Source organism: Stegodyphus dumicola, chromosome 12, assembly GCF_044657685.1.
Source record: "Stegodyphus dumicola isolate Sdum_Otavi_A_Nest chromosome 12, ASM4465768v1".
Lineage (NCBI taxonomy): Eukaryota > Metazoa > Arthropoda > Arachnida > Araneae > Eresidae > Stegodyphus > Stegodyphus dumicola.
This window is the reverse complement of record NC_140779.1, coordinates 83,132,130-83,147,686: the sequence shown is the minus strand read 5'-3', so window position 1 is coordinate 83,147,686 and position 15,557 is coordinate 83,132,130.

The following is a 15,557-nucleotide window of genomic DNA, read 5'->3' as shown; positions in this document are numbered from 1 at the left end:
CATCTTCTTGACGACTGGGCGAAGTTCGTTTCTCCAACCAAATTAGCTGATAAACTTGACGAATATGACAGTGTTCGTAATATCTCAAAACGGACTGGTGGTAATCCATCAGCAGACAGAACTAATAAAAAATGGCAACCTCATTCTCCACTTCCAGAAAGAGCTTTCAGAAATAAATCGCTGTCCGCTGAAAACACGCCAAGAGTGTACCCATTCCGTAAGAGTGACGAACCACAAAAGCCTAGTTTCAAACTAACTTGCTATAATTGTGGAAAAGAAGGTCATACATCTAAGTTATGTACCAAAAATCGGATAACAAGAAGTGCTTCTGCAACAGCACAAAACAACTTAATACAAACACAAGCACCCCTTACAGAAAAAGAAAAACCAGGAGTGCTAACTGCCAAGATCTCTATTCCTGTCTCAAAATCAGTGGACGTGTCTAGAAACATAGACGAATTAAAACTTGTCAAAGTTAAATGTGGAGGTATTATTCTAAATGGAATCGTAGACACGGGAGCACAAATTTCAGTAGTCCGTGAGAAATTGGTTGACAACATACCTTGCGAAGGAGAAAGTAAAATAGAGATATCTTCTGCTTTTGGTGAAAACGAAATTACTCCACTAAAGATTTTCCAGATGAAAATTGACGATGATTTTCACGGTAGAGTGTCCATTACGTGTGCTGTTTCAAAAAAGCTAGTTACCGATTTGCTATTGAGTTCTTCAGCTTATGAAACACTCTGTGGAAATATCAAACTGTGGAACAGTGATCGTCATTGGGATACATCCCCCTTAGAGTACAAAGAGACAGATGATAAACCGTTACCAGTTGAAGAAAATACTACAAATTTGGCTGTTGTTAATCAGCTTTCCCATAAAACATAGAGTCTGGGAAAACAACGAATAGAGTAAGACTAGAATTCAAGACACGTCAAGAACAAGACGAAACTCTGAAAAAATGCTTTGAATGGGCAAATAAAAATCAAAATTCATATACTTTCGATGATGGCATATTATTTCATTCCGAATATATCTGTGGTGAAAACATTAAGCAAGTTGTGTTACCTTTAGAAAAAAGAAGGGAAGTCCTAAGAATGGCACACGAAATCCCTCTTGCCGGCCACCTCGGTGAGAAAAAGACAATTCAACGAATCAAGTACTCATTCTTTTGGCCTACTATTAAGCAAGATGTTAAAAAATTCTGTGAAAGTTGTAAAGAATGCCAATTGAGGAGAACAGTTACGTACAAAGATCGAATTCCAATTCAACCTATTGTTAGACCGGAAACACCCTTTGAAGTATGGAGCGTGGATTGTATCGGGCCATTAGAACCTCTATCCAGGAGGGGTCATCGGTTTGTGATATGTGCAGTTGACCTATGCACCAGATGGGCAGAAGCCACCCCCGTCAAAGACATAAGTGCGAAAACAACATGCAACGTTTTGATGAGGTTTTTTACTCAAACTGGATTTCCAAAAGTGATTTGTTCCGACCAGGGAACTAATTTCACAGCCAAACTCACCCGAGCCTTTGAAAACTTACTTGGTGTGTCTCCACGATTCTCCACTCCAGGACACCCCGAGAGTATGGGTGCCGTCGAGCGTTGGAATAGAACCTTAAAAGAGATGATGAACAAAAATATCCAAGAACATGGGAGAAACTGGGATTTGAATCTTCCCTATCTCCTGTTTGCCTACAGAGAAGTGCCACATAGCACCACTGGTTTGTCTCCCTTCCAGATGGTATATGGAAGAATACCACCAGGACCATTATCTTTGCTGAAAGAGATATGGACAGGTGAACGTAGCATTCCAGTTACAGCTTCCCGTTCAATTGAAAATTATCTACAGGATCTTTTAGAAAAATTAAGAAAAGCTCATGACATTGCATCAGCAAATTCCAAAATATCTCAAGAAGAGTACACTTCAAGATACAATTTACGTTCTCAAGAAAAGACTTTCAATGTTGGGGACAAAGTCCTCGTGTTAATGCCATCATCATCACATAAATTGCTCAACACGTGGCAAGGACCAGCTACCGTGATCAAACTTACCAGGCCACACTCTGCCAAAATCGAAATGGAAAACGGAAGTATTAGAGAAGTCCATATAAATAAGTTAAGGCCATATATTGCTCGTGCAGATCACGTTGGTATCATTTTTGACCAAGATGAAGAGTTTGGAGATATCCACTATGCACCAGCAGATCTTATGAATAAATCTGCTGATAATATCTGGACCCATTTACAAAATTTGAAAGGCGACTTAAAATATTACCAACGGGAAGGACTATTTAAAGTACTAAAATCTTATGTAGATGTTTTCAGTAGCAAACCTGGTCAAGCCAGTGTTGATGGTCATGACATCAAGGTTACAGAAGGATGTAATCCGAAATATTGAGGCCCTACCGTGTTCCTGTTTCACTTCAAGAGGAAGTCGATCGTCAAGTTAAAGAACTGTTAGAATGGGATCTTATAGAACCCAGTGACAGTAACTGGGCACATCCTATAGTATGTGTTGCAAAAAAGAATGGCGGCGTTAGACTGTGCATAGACTTCAGGCTTTTAAATAGCTTCACAATTCCGGACGCCTATCCGATGAAGATTGCTAAAAATTTACTATTCGAAATAGGAAAGCCAAATTCATAACAGTTCTCGATTTAACCAAGGGATATTGGCAAATTCCTACGAAAGAAAAAGCTAAACCCTACACAGCATTTATCACTCATTCCGGACATTACCAATGGAAAGTTCTCCCTTTCGGTTTGAAAAATGCTGGAAGTACCTCCCAAAAATCGATGGATAAGGTGCTTGCAAACCATAAGAACTACTGCCGTTCATATATTGATGATGTGGCAATATTTTCTGAAACTTGGGATGGCCACCTCTATCACATCGACCAAGTGTTTCAGACACTGAACGCAGGTCTAACCGCAAATCTAGAAAAGTGTGATTTCGGAAAGAGTCACGTGAAGTTTCTAAGACATGTAATAGGTTCTGGCACTCACTCTCCAGATCCTGAGAAGGTAGAAGTCATCAGAAATCTGTCTAAGCCTACCACTAAAAAAGAAGTCAGGAGTCTTTTAGGGCTAGCAAGCTACTATAGGGATTATATCCCAAATTTTTCTGAGATAGTTTTACCTCTAACAAACCTTACAAAGAAGAGTGTTCCAAATAATATTCCATGGGACTTTGAAAAAGAAGCAGCTTTCAACAAACTTAAAGAAGAGTTGATTAAAATGCCATCTCTGCATACTCCGGACATAAGCAAGCCCTTTCAACTCTATACGGATGCATCTGCTTTCGCAATTGGAGCGTGTTTATCTCAAAACGACGAACATGGCAAAGAAATGCCCATAGCATTTTTCAGCAAGAAATTAACGCCCTGTCAACAACGATGGTCAACCATCGAACGAGAAGCATTTTGTGTCATCGAAGCCTTGAAAAAATTTGACACATAGATTTTCGGTGCCAAAGTGCAGATTGTGTCTGATCACAATCCCCTCACCTACTTGACCCAAAGCGCCCCTCATGGTGCTAAACTGTCTCGTTGGGCTTTAGCGTCACAACGGTATAACATGACTGTGACATACCGCAAAGGAAGTTCACATGGGAATGCTGATGCTTTGTCAAGGTTAGCTGTTAACTCTTTCTCTCTCAATGAACTCTGAGCAACATTGTCTCTACGGTGACGAATGTGCTTCTTGTGGGGGGACTTGTAAAGATCGTGACTTGTAAAGATCATGACTTATAAAGATCGTGACTTAAAGAGAACGTGAAATATAAATAATAGGACAAGAACTTGCATTTTACGGTGTGGCAACAAGAAGAGGATTCGGAAGATTTTTATATATATTTTTGTTTAGAGAGTTTAATGTTTTAATATTTTAATAGTTATAAGAGTTTTAACTGTAGTAGTTAAGAGTTTAAAATTTTGAAAGTTCAAAGCTGCAACATTTATTTTTTTGGTTCTATTTTAAAATTCAAATAAAAGTATTTTGTTCATTCTGAAAATTTAGCTTTATTCTTCCTACAAGATTCAATATCCGTTATATTAAAATAAGGAAGGGATTTTTACTCTATCCAACAGTGCAAGTTGGAAATGACGTCAAATATAAAATTGTGAAATTAAATATCTTTGACGATTTTTATTATATGTAAATAAAATTGTTGCATTTTTCTAATAGGTATGAAATATTTTCCTGTACACAGTCAGAGACCATATAAAAAGTTAGATTTCTAAATTTTTTATTAAGTTGATTGTTTTAAATTTAGAAATATTATATTTCAAATACTGGCGTTATTTAAAACATTTTGTTTATCTGTAAGTATATGTACATGACCAACGTTAAACAAAATAAATTCACACCATGCTTTTGTGCGGGCCTTTTGTGGACGCTGTATAGCATAGCTACATTTTCATATAATAGGTAATATCAATGAACATATAGGATATTTTTTGGTACTTACGTATTAACGCAACTACCTTGGCACAATTTGGCGATTTTTTATAGATGAGAAATTAAAAGTTGCTTGTCGGGTGCAAGTTCGTAGTTTGCCCACCTTTTCTTAGAAAGATTCCCAAACTTTCGATATTCATCGTGAATCGAAAAATATTATGAACTATGGAAAGAAAACATACTTTAGAAATTATGGGTTAGATTAAAAAATAAAAAAATTACTTTCTTCTTCAAATCTTTCTGTAATTTTTTTGCGCTGTTCTTCTTCCGAAGTACGCAGCGATCTGCTTTTGCTTAAAAAAACTTCACAGAATTGCGGTGACTCTGCTTCATGTAATTCACGGCAGCAGCACCTGTCTAAAAAATACATTTCATGATTGTTCCCTTTAGAAAATGTTTAACAAAATTCTGTATTCTTGCCGAAATTTTACCAAGGTTTCTTCCATCGCTAGTACATTCAACAAAATCAAATTTTAAAACTAATTTTAAGTCTAAAAATATCGCGATTTATTTATAAAACCGTTGGAAACTGGAATACAACAAAAACGAACGCATACGAAAATGGCGGCGTTGCTTGAGCCAAAGCCGTGGAATGAGTTATGAGGATGGTTGCCGGAAGAATTCCTTTCTTTGCCAGGGTTTGGCACATTCTAAAAAAAATGGCGATTTCTACTAATGTGGTTGCGTTGATGCATAAGTACCAATATTTCTATACACTCTTGATTTTACGTAGGTCAAAATACTATAGGCCTGAACTCCAGTGGGTACCTGCTCACCCCGGAACACTGGGTAATGAAATTGCAGAAGCAATAGCCAAAAGAGCAGCAACTGACCCCCATGTTCGCACACTTTGACGTGCCTCTCCCAGGCTCGTTCTTAAAAGCTGAGCTTGAGAAAGAATTACTCAAACGTTGGCAACATCTGTGGGAGACAGAGACCACCGGCAGAAGAGTTCACAGATTTTTTCCAAAAGTCTGCCGGCTTCTAAAAAGTGGCTCGTCTCACTTCACTCAGTTTCTAACAGGACATGGTCCCTTCTTGACTTACTTGCATCGCTTCAGACGACGCGAAAACGACCATTGCTTATGCGGGATGGTAGGAGATCCGGACCACTATCTGTCCGCTTGCAGAGAGACCGCCAAATATCATCTTAGGCAACTAGTAGCAAACCACATCCATGCATGGGCCGAAGCTACTTCGAAAAATCGCAATGCATTGAAACGCATATGCGATTGCATAAATATTGCACGCAAAATCTCAGACAGGCTGGAGTAATTCTCAGCTGCCATCCTCGTCACCAGCACAGTCCCTGTATACTCTGTACCTGTAATGAACTAATTTTATCTTAAGTTAGCTTATTCGGCTTTTCTTATTCCCTGTATATACTTATCTTCTTAAACTGTAAAACCTGACTTATGAACCTTGAATTATGTATTTTGCCTTATTTTATGTATTGTTTTCACTGTTTTGCCTTTTTTATTTTATGTATTATTTCGCTTTTTAGTATTTTACTTCTTATTATTTTTGTATTGGTATTTAGTATTTAGCCCTATTATAGATATCATTTTTACTGTTTATCAGTCACTTTGTTAATTGCTCGCACATTGCACTGTACTCATTTATTGTTCACGTTGTGGATGTCTTTTGTAACCACCTATCCATAACTCTGCAAATATGTAACTGAAATTGTTTTTCTCACCCGCAATGCACCCTTCTTCAATCACTGCACTATCGTCTCGTCCAAAATTTGTTTGCACTGCCCCCAGCACTCGTCTTGAGCACAATATGTATATATAAGTGTGTTATGTTGATCTAGTTATTTCCGTCAGCGGGGCTACCTGGCCGATATGCTAACTACCCAGCGGACCGGCTGCCTCGCTGTCGGTGGAAAGAAAGAAAGAAAGAAAGGTCAAGTTTGTACAGTTTACATTATGTGTGAATCATTCATGTTTTGATTTTATTTCAAACATTAGAATCCACAAGAGATTAAAATGTTTATAATGTTCTGCCTAGAGAAAGTGGTTAGTGATGCTGCTACCATACTGGAACGTCTGAGTTCGAATGTCAGAGAAATTACAGATGCTTGTAAATATATAATGTATGTCTGTGTAGTATGGGGGGCACTGAAAATATCCAGTGAACCAAAAGTTCTCTCGAGTAGCTTGGTAGCAGAAGCTGAGGGGTGGAAGACCTTCGCATTTGTTATCTGGGATACTTTCCTTCAAAAGAGTGGGCGGATTAGTCGAGCTGTCACTCATATGATAGGTTGGGCATATTGTGTCTTCCGTCATAATACTCTATATAAAACCTGGCAAATCAGATTAAATATAACAAAGTATTAAGCAGAATTATTATCAATCAAGGAAGCACTAACTTTTGCAAATCAACTTCAAGAAAGTATTGTTATAATTACCGATAGCTTTTCCAATTTTCAAGCAATTACCAGCTTCAACCGATCACCAATAGTCAAGGACATTCAAACAATACTATTGAGCTTCCCAAAGAGACTAATACCAAAGTTACATTGGACTAAAGCACACATTGGCATCCATGGCCATCCATTGTGATTATCTCAAAAGCACTTAGTCATCACTCTGGATAACTTCAAGACTTACTGAATGTACAGAAATCTTGTAAACGTTTTCATATTTCTCAACTAATGATACCTAGTATATGTTGATGTAAAACATTTTCTGGAATTTTTGTATGTATATGTAATATGTTTACGTAAATTTTCCAAATTGCAACCTGTTTATGTAAAATATCTAAATTGTAAAAATTGAATATTTGAAATAATTGGCAGCTTGGGGTCAGTCCCTCTCTTAATAGCCGGTAGTAGTTAGCCTCACATGATAGACAATCAATCGATATACCTAAGTGTTGGTACAGTTGTCTATGCTGTGGTTCCCTGATTTGTCACTCATGTGGTGCTGGAAGCTCATGCCTGATATACGATATCGTGCACACCTTGTGACGATACAATTCGTGAACTCGTTCTGATTAAGTGAGACAACTGAGATTAGCCATTAAAACAACGTTCAAATCTACAGTCAAAAACAAGAGTAGAAGAACTGTCTGCTGACTAATAATGCCTCCACCATACCATTAATTGAATTAGGTGATATATTGAAGCAATTGGTGATATATTGGACAATACCGAAATAAATCCCAGCTTAAGGAGATATAATTTATAGTTATTACTTTTATCAAAAGTCGCCTTGCAACTTCATGTTTGCATTCTGAACAAGCATGGATGTTTACTGATTTACTTTTGATTTCCATGAATCTGGTTTTAGTCGGTTCAACACTAATTTTATACATAACGGAATGAGATATGAAATGCTAGTTATTTAGCAAAATATGTGCATTGAAAACTACAAGCTTCGTCTACTCAGTGTATTTTCATCTTAAGTTTTCTCTGTACAGCTTTCCTTGCTATATTTTCTACAGAAAAAGAAGTTAATTTGATATTTCTTTTGGATCATATAATAATACATTAAAAAATTCCATGTGGTTTTAAATAAACAGTAGATCGAGATTTGTTCTAGTTACTTATATTTATCTGAAGAAGATAAAGGGTAGAGAGTACAAAAGTAGGAGAAATGAAGTACAAAATTTACGGCTGAATTTGTTTGAATGATGCGCCAGAATTTCAAGCTCACGTTTGCATCTTATTGATTTCAGATCTAATTGAATTATGACGAAAATTCGATTCTTAAGTTTCTTTAAAACATTGCATCAATCAGAACTTTTCTTTTACAGATACACAAGACATGTTCTATATGTTGATATCAGAAATAAATATATAGATAAAGGGATGCATTACTCAAACTCAGCAACGTTGTCAGAGAATCAGATTTAGCAAACTTCAGCGTAACCTAGTCTTTTAATAACTGCATTATAAGGAGATATCTGGACAACTAGCGTAGATTGTTTTCCCCCAGTTTAAGATTTGTTACAGGTTTACGTGAATGCAAACATCTACAACGTATAGTTATAGATTATGAAGAAATCGGAGAAAAGAGTCAAATATGATAGCGGTTTTTATAAACTAATCCTCCGTTTCTCAAACACTCCGAAGAAACAGTTCTAGTATACAAAATATTTTTATTTACAGAATTTTTAAACTTCACTACAGCATACAGTGAACCATGAAACCTGAAATGCAGTTTTTAAACTCAAAATCCTATCTTTTACAAAAACAAATGAGTTTATGAGAAATTCTCCCCTTTCCCATTGCGTGTTATTGGGGTGAAAGTGGGTCACACCAACAATGGCACTCGGAGGACCCAGAGTTCGAATCCGATGAGGACATAGCTGTTAGTTTTATGCTCCTCACTTCAAATAATATATTTCCAGCTTTATAATGGTGCCCGACTAAATGTGAAAGATCATAATTCTTCATTACCTCTATTTGGACTACTGTGTCTACCTTATCGGTTGCCCTTTAAGTCAGGGAGAATATATGGAATTTTCATCATCTTCATAATTATTGTTTGGTTAAGTTATTTGAATGTGGGGAAGCTACGAGGGCATCTGCCTAACAGGAGGGATGTCTTCGCGGAAGACTTTCTGACGGAAGCTGAATCCTATTTACCTTTATTCACAGGGAGATCCACAAAACCCTATCATGCAGGTAGCCCGTTCACTTGTAAGTAAAATCAAACCAGGTCTAACTATCAGTATTCAGCAGTTTTAACGACTCAGCCGCCGGTGGGATCCCCGTACGTTTGGGAGTCAGAAGATCCGAAGTTTGATTCCTATTGAGGCTCAGGTAATTTTTCATGTTTCCTGTTCTAAATAAATACCTAATAGTTCTACAAGTTAAAAAGCATTATTGATCAAATTTTAATAGAGCAATAATTATATTTTTCATCATATCGATCAGTTTAGAAAAGAATCATTGTTTATAATTCAGCTCTTTGAAACTACGACATAAAGCCATTATATTTCAATAACTTTCTTTATAGTGAAACATATAAATAAAATAACATTTCCTTCGTTTCCTAAAATTATGAATATCTTTCTTTAGTACATTATAGTTACTAAGTTAAAATTCTCAGAATACATACAGTTTAGGAACTGAAACTGTTTATGGTAATAAGAAATGTAACTGTTATTAAATTTTCAGTTACAGTCACTTACTATAGCAAATAGAGTGTTTTTTACTTTTTCAGGATGGAATAATAGAACACCAGTACATTCAGAATGCTCCGCAGAGAATTTGTAGAATGTGCTGTAAATTGAAAAAGACGTGCTTGGGAAACATTTGTAAGAATTTAATTCAGCTGTTTGCTTATAGAATGTTATGGATGCATTAATTTATTATCATTGAAAAAAATTGCATTAGTTTATTAGATAGTCTCGTATATCTAGCTAAGCAAATATCAGAGGTAAAGACACGTTCTTCATGAATGGAATTTGCCAGAAAAATATAAATGCGTTTTGTTAAACTGTTGGATGAAGAAAAAATATTTACTGAACGTGCCTCAGTACATTATTCCTCGGGTGATGTGAAAAGGAAGTGTGTTTCACTATACAGAAAGGCCTTCATTTTCTTCTACCACAATTTTAGCCACAGTATATGGATATGTAAAATAAGATGGTAAGAAATAGTGCATAGAACTATAAAAAATTGAAGATAAAAAATAAACAAACACAGTTTTCTAAAAGGGAAAACGTATGTGAATCTAGAATTTTCTTTTTTATCCTACCTACAACCTCCACCTATGTTACATGCTGCATCGAATCTTGGTAAAATGAAACGACAGGAGAGAAACTAAGCAAAAAATGTTTCCACGCTGCTTTTCATCAAACCTGTTATTTTCTTCGAAAGTTACACGTTTTTCACATTTTTTACTCCTTTTTTATAATCCGGTATTTTGGAAGATGCGATGATGTTGATGCATTTAAAGAGAAGGTGGGGAAGTAGAGGAATGGATTTTAGCCATCTTCTGATTTAAAGACGTTAAAGTGGCATTTTAAAAGAACTCGATGAAAAATGGATGCATTTTCTTTTCTTTCCACAGAGCACGTGAGAATAGTGTGTTCAATACAGAATCAAGTTCATTTCTTTCCTTTTTAAAATGAAGGATATTTTTTTAGTATTTTATTTTAAATATTTTGTGCACGATGGTAAAAAAGATAGTTGTTGCAGACCGGTTAAAAGAAAATGAAACTACATCAAGTAGACGCAGTTTGTTATAACAAAAGTGCACTTCATGTCTGTTCAGATTGCTACTTTTTCCCTAGTTAGATTAGCTTCAAAAAGCACAAGTTATGAATTTTAGACTTATGCATTTTACCTAATAGAAGATATTATTCAAGACACTGTTTCCTAGGCAATTTTCTGATATGATAAATGTTAATTTTTCCTGTGAGGATTTAACTTTTCGGCTTTAAAATCTCTATATATTCACATACTTCTTTTCATTCAACGACTGTACAGACATTTCTCTCTGTCAGTCAAAACTATTTAATATTTTATACAAGATTCCTCAGATTGCGAAATAGAAATAAAAGAATGTTTACAGTTAGCTTGAAAACATATATAGTTCAAAACAAAAATTTACATTTATGTTCAGGAAAATAATAATTTTTTGACTTATATTACAAAAGTGTTCGGTAGAGCAAGAATATTTTCTATTGGCTTCAGTGAAAGAAAAATATTTCAATACATGGAAAACTGACTGGATCCATTTGAGTTCAGAATAAAATTAGAGTTTGAATATCTGTTTCTCATGAAGTGACAAATTAAACATGTGTTTAAAACAGGCATAATTCTCACTGCTTTCGTAATGAAACATTGAGTTTACACAAAATCTTTTATTTACTAAATCATTCTTTGTGTGTTTTTTCTTATTTATTCATCTTTCATAAGTCATTTCAACTCTACTCGTTTCATTTTTACTCACGCTAATAGTAAAATGATCTTTCAGTTTTATGATACAAAACTTTGGCAATACATTGTTATTTTTTTGACTTTTTTATAACCTTTTTTTTTTCACTGCTTTGAATTTTTTTCGAAAATCATACCTCTCTCTCTCTGTTTTTTTTATTAAGTTTTTGAGAGTTACAGATGGGGATAGAATGGGTTTAGAAGAACTAACACGTAAAATATCGTAGACTAGTAAAAGTTCTGATAGATAAAAAAGTGTGCTTGGAAGAATGTAATGGGCAAAAAACTATCTGCAGACAGAACGGGTTTTGTTACAGGAGAAATTTCATTCTCTTGCCTCTTGGTAAAACGTTTCGACTGTATTGCTATTAGTCTTTTAAACTGTTCTTTAAATATTACTTGCAGCTAAAATGGGTAGAAAATACAAAAAGATGAAACTGAAATTTTAAAAAAGATGAAAAAATAGAGGATTGATAAAAACAGAATTGGCCCGGGACTGTCTCGATGACAAATCAACGCCTGCAGAAAAAAACAGATCCAAATATCAGCAGTTTAGGCAGAAGCGCACTTTTGTCTGGTGATGTGATATTTAGATTTCATGCAACGGTTGACATTCAAGATAAGTTACTAACTCCAAAGATTCAAAGGCATTCAAATGGTAGATAAACGAGCTAAAGCCGGGATTAGCCACAATGGTCCGGCTGTGATAAGAACATTGAGTTTCAGCCCACCTGACAAGTGACAAGTGACGGTGGACGTGGGCACTGTCACTTTACCATAACAGTGAATCAGTACAGCCCCACATCCACCATTATCTAGAGTAGGACATATGGTATGGCCACACGTGAGCCTCGCACATGGGCTAAACAACGAGAGATGTCACACCCACTACTCCACACAACGTAGCCAAAGTCTCAACTGAGCAAATTCATGTATTAGAGCCTCAGCCACCAACGCGATATCAAAGCCCAGGGATCGTGATCATGTAGGTTTATTTATAATGACCAATCCCGTCCTCTAATATCGTATTAAAAATGCTGCCAGCGGGGAATGCTGTGGTGGCCTCTATGACCAATCAACACTAGCACGAGGAATCAGATTTAAATATCTACAACGCAGATAGAACTTGGTATTAGATGTGGTGTGATGACTGAAACTGCAGTCTGTTTTTAGCTGGAGAAACGATGTTCTGTTTCTAAGCGGTGGATACAAATTTACCCCCAAGGCTATTTACCAATTTTGGCGACTTACGTGATACTCACTTGCCATATTTACTAATAGATGACTCAGGGAGAGAGTGACAGCTAAGTAAATAACGTCTGAAATTAAGTCATTTTACAGCATCTCTTAAAAACTACATTAGTATGACAAGTACTCATTAAAGGAGCTCTTCGCAAGCACTGCATTATCCTAAGTGTAAAGGGCACACATATACTACTAATTCATTCTTACAATTTTACTAGAGCACTGATGCTGGAAAAGTACTGAACTCTGAAAATAAATTTAATTCATAGAATATTACAATTGAAAGGCTGTATCTGTTGATCCTACGGTAAAGCTCTGGTGTCTCTCCTCCTTTTAACTGTCCATTAATTATTCATTCAAGTCGTATGTAGCTTTTTTCATGCCATCATCTGAAGGAAGCCAATGACATTCTTTGCTCGTTTTTTAAGTATCAAAGATAAAATATTTCTTTTGCACTATCAAGAATGTTGAGCCAAATTTTCCTTTTAAAGACATCTAACTTACTTCTATGATACTGGTAACATTGTAGAGTCATTAGGTTAGTTTGAAGCTGGAGAAAGCATAGATGTTTGTATATGTATAGTGCCCGTGCGGTAGGGGGCACTCCAAATATGCGGTGAGGCAAAAGTTCTCTGGAGAGGTTGAAGGTAGGAAAAGAGGGCTGCGAAACACTCTTATCAGTCCCTCGGGGTTTACGTTCCCCTTTTACAATTGGGGGCAGTACTGAAGTGTTACTATCACTTCAGCTCTTGTCGTTGACAAGTGCCTTCAGCACTTGTTGACAAGAGCTGAAGGCACTTGTCAACGACAAGAGCAATATTGCTCTCCTTGCCACGATGAAATTCGTGGGCTTGTTCTGATGTTTTTGTCAAACAAGCGAAATACGTCACAACAAGAAAACATGCATTAGATGAAGACTTTTCATAGGAAAATAACAAATTGAAGCTGTACGGGGCTCGAGGGAATGTTATCTCCAGCGTTAATGTTAAATAATTGTGTTTAATTTAAATTGAGCTAAGCATTATTGTTTGTTGATATAAAGTAATAAAATTAAAGAATTAATTTATTCTCATTATTTAATCTAAATTTAGTTGTTAAATTAAGAAAAGAAAACGGAAATAAATTAACTCTAAAACTAAATTCTATTTGACCAAGTAAGAACACGCGATGACAGAAAGAAGATCACACAAAACGCAGGTAATTGGAGATATGCATCATTGAATTTTTCTATACGTGTAGAAAACAAATGAAATACAATAACAACCAAAGCATGTATTATCGTAAAGGTATGAAATTTCATAATAGTTTAACCAAAAAAGTCAAACAAAAATGATTAAGTGTCAATTAACAGTTAAAATCATCGAAATTTTAAATTACTGAATATATTTCCTTTATTTACTTGGAAGCAATTTTTTTATTTAAATAACTCTTTTGTCTTTCTGATATTACTCATTTTAAAAAATCGATAAAAGCAAAATTCATTAGGGATTCTTTTTCATTTCTTTCATACAAATGTACTTAACTTCGAAATGTCAAAATGATCTGTAACAGTTTCCGTCCATCACCTTATTCAATTCCGTTCCAAATCACCAAGAGGTTTATGATTACAACCATCAGAACATTCTGCCACTTTTTGGCACAGATTTGGCACCAGTGTACGTAAACATTCATAAATATGAAGCATCCTCTTTCACATATCCATAATACAAGAAACCCATTTGATGCTTTTAGGGTTATTATCAACCATTCCTAAAGCAAGGTTCGTCATTAATAAGTCAAGAAGCAGTCCTTTGATATCGGCGGGAAAACTCGGGATTTTTCTATCTAGATAAAGGGATTTTCTTGTCGCTGCCTTTGTACACAAAGGCATGCAATGTTCTCGAGAGAATAAATAGTTTTTCTTGACAGCTGTGAGGAATTCTGAGAATGTTTTGGAGAGGATTTTGTTTTCGTATCTTCTCGCTTCCCGTTTTAAATATATTAAATGATTTGTTAAATTGAGACGTGCGCAAAAATACTTTCCAATTTATTTTGCATGAAAATATATATGTTTGTTTGTATCTTATTTTTGCTTTGAGTTTCTCAGCGTGATTAAATTAATTTAGACAGTTCGCATTAATCAACATGTAGCGGAATGTTTCCGACATCATATTTAATTTCTCAGTTACAGAACTTTCAAACTTTGTGCTCACAAATTCAATAACGTCAAGAGATTTGGCTTTCACAGAAATTCCTTAAATAACAAATATAAGCGTAGATGATATCTAGACAATTACAACATAACTAGAAAAATAAAGATATATTTCGAAAATCGATCTTCATAAATTGCGTGTGAAAATAGTTCATTAAAATAAAAGATATATTTATGCTAGCACATCATTTATTATCCTAACATAAATGCATGGAAAATCAAATATTTAAATTTGCTAAAATTTGAGCTGACACATGTCCAAGAAGATTCTTGAAAAGTCTGGGAAAACTGTCTTTCCCTTTTATTTTCAAGACAGTAAGCTAATGACTAATACACATCTTAAATTACTATATATACCTGTTTATATCAACCATTCTTTGCGGCCACCAAAGGCTGAGCAAGTGAGGCCAGTGAACGTTGGTAGTTTGACTTGGGTTTTCATATCGACGAATTGATTGGCTGCATAGCGAGTTTTGGGATTTTTCGCATAAATGCAGCGAACTTAAGTCAGTTTCTCTGAAATGTCTCCACGAAGACATTCCTTCCTTTAAGCGGAAAACACTTTCAAACTTTCTTTTTCCACATTCGAATAAACAAACGAAATCTCCTACTCGACCAACACTTTTCTGGTTCCAGAATGTATTTCCTATTAGTCCAAAAGGACCGTTAGCCCAGAAAGATTATTGGTCTCAAAAGGGGATTTTGCGTTGAATCATTACAAAAGTCTGAATCATTTTTCAAATTGTTGCCACCAAATATTAT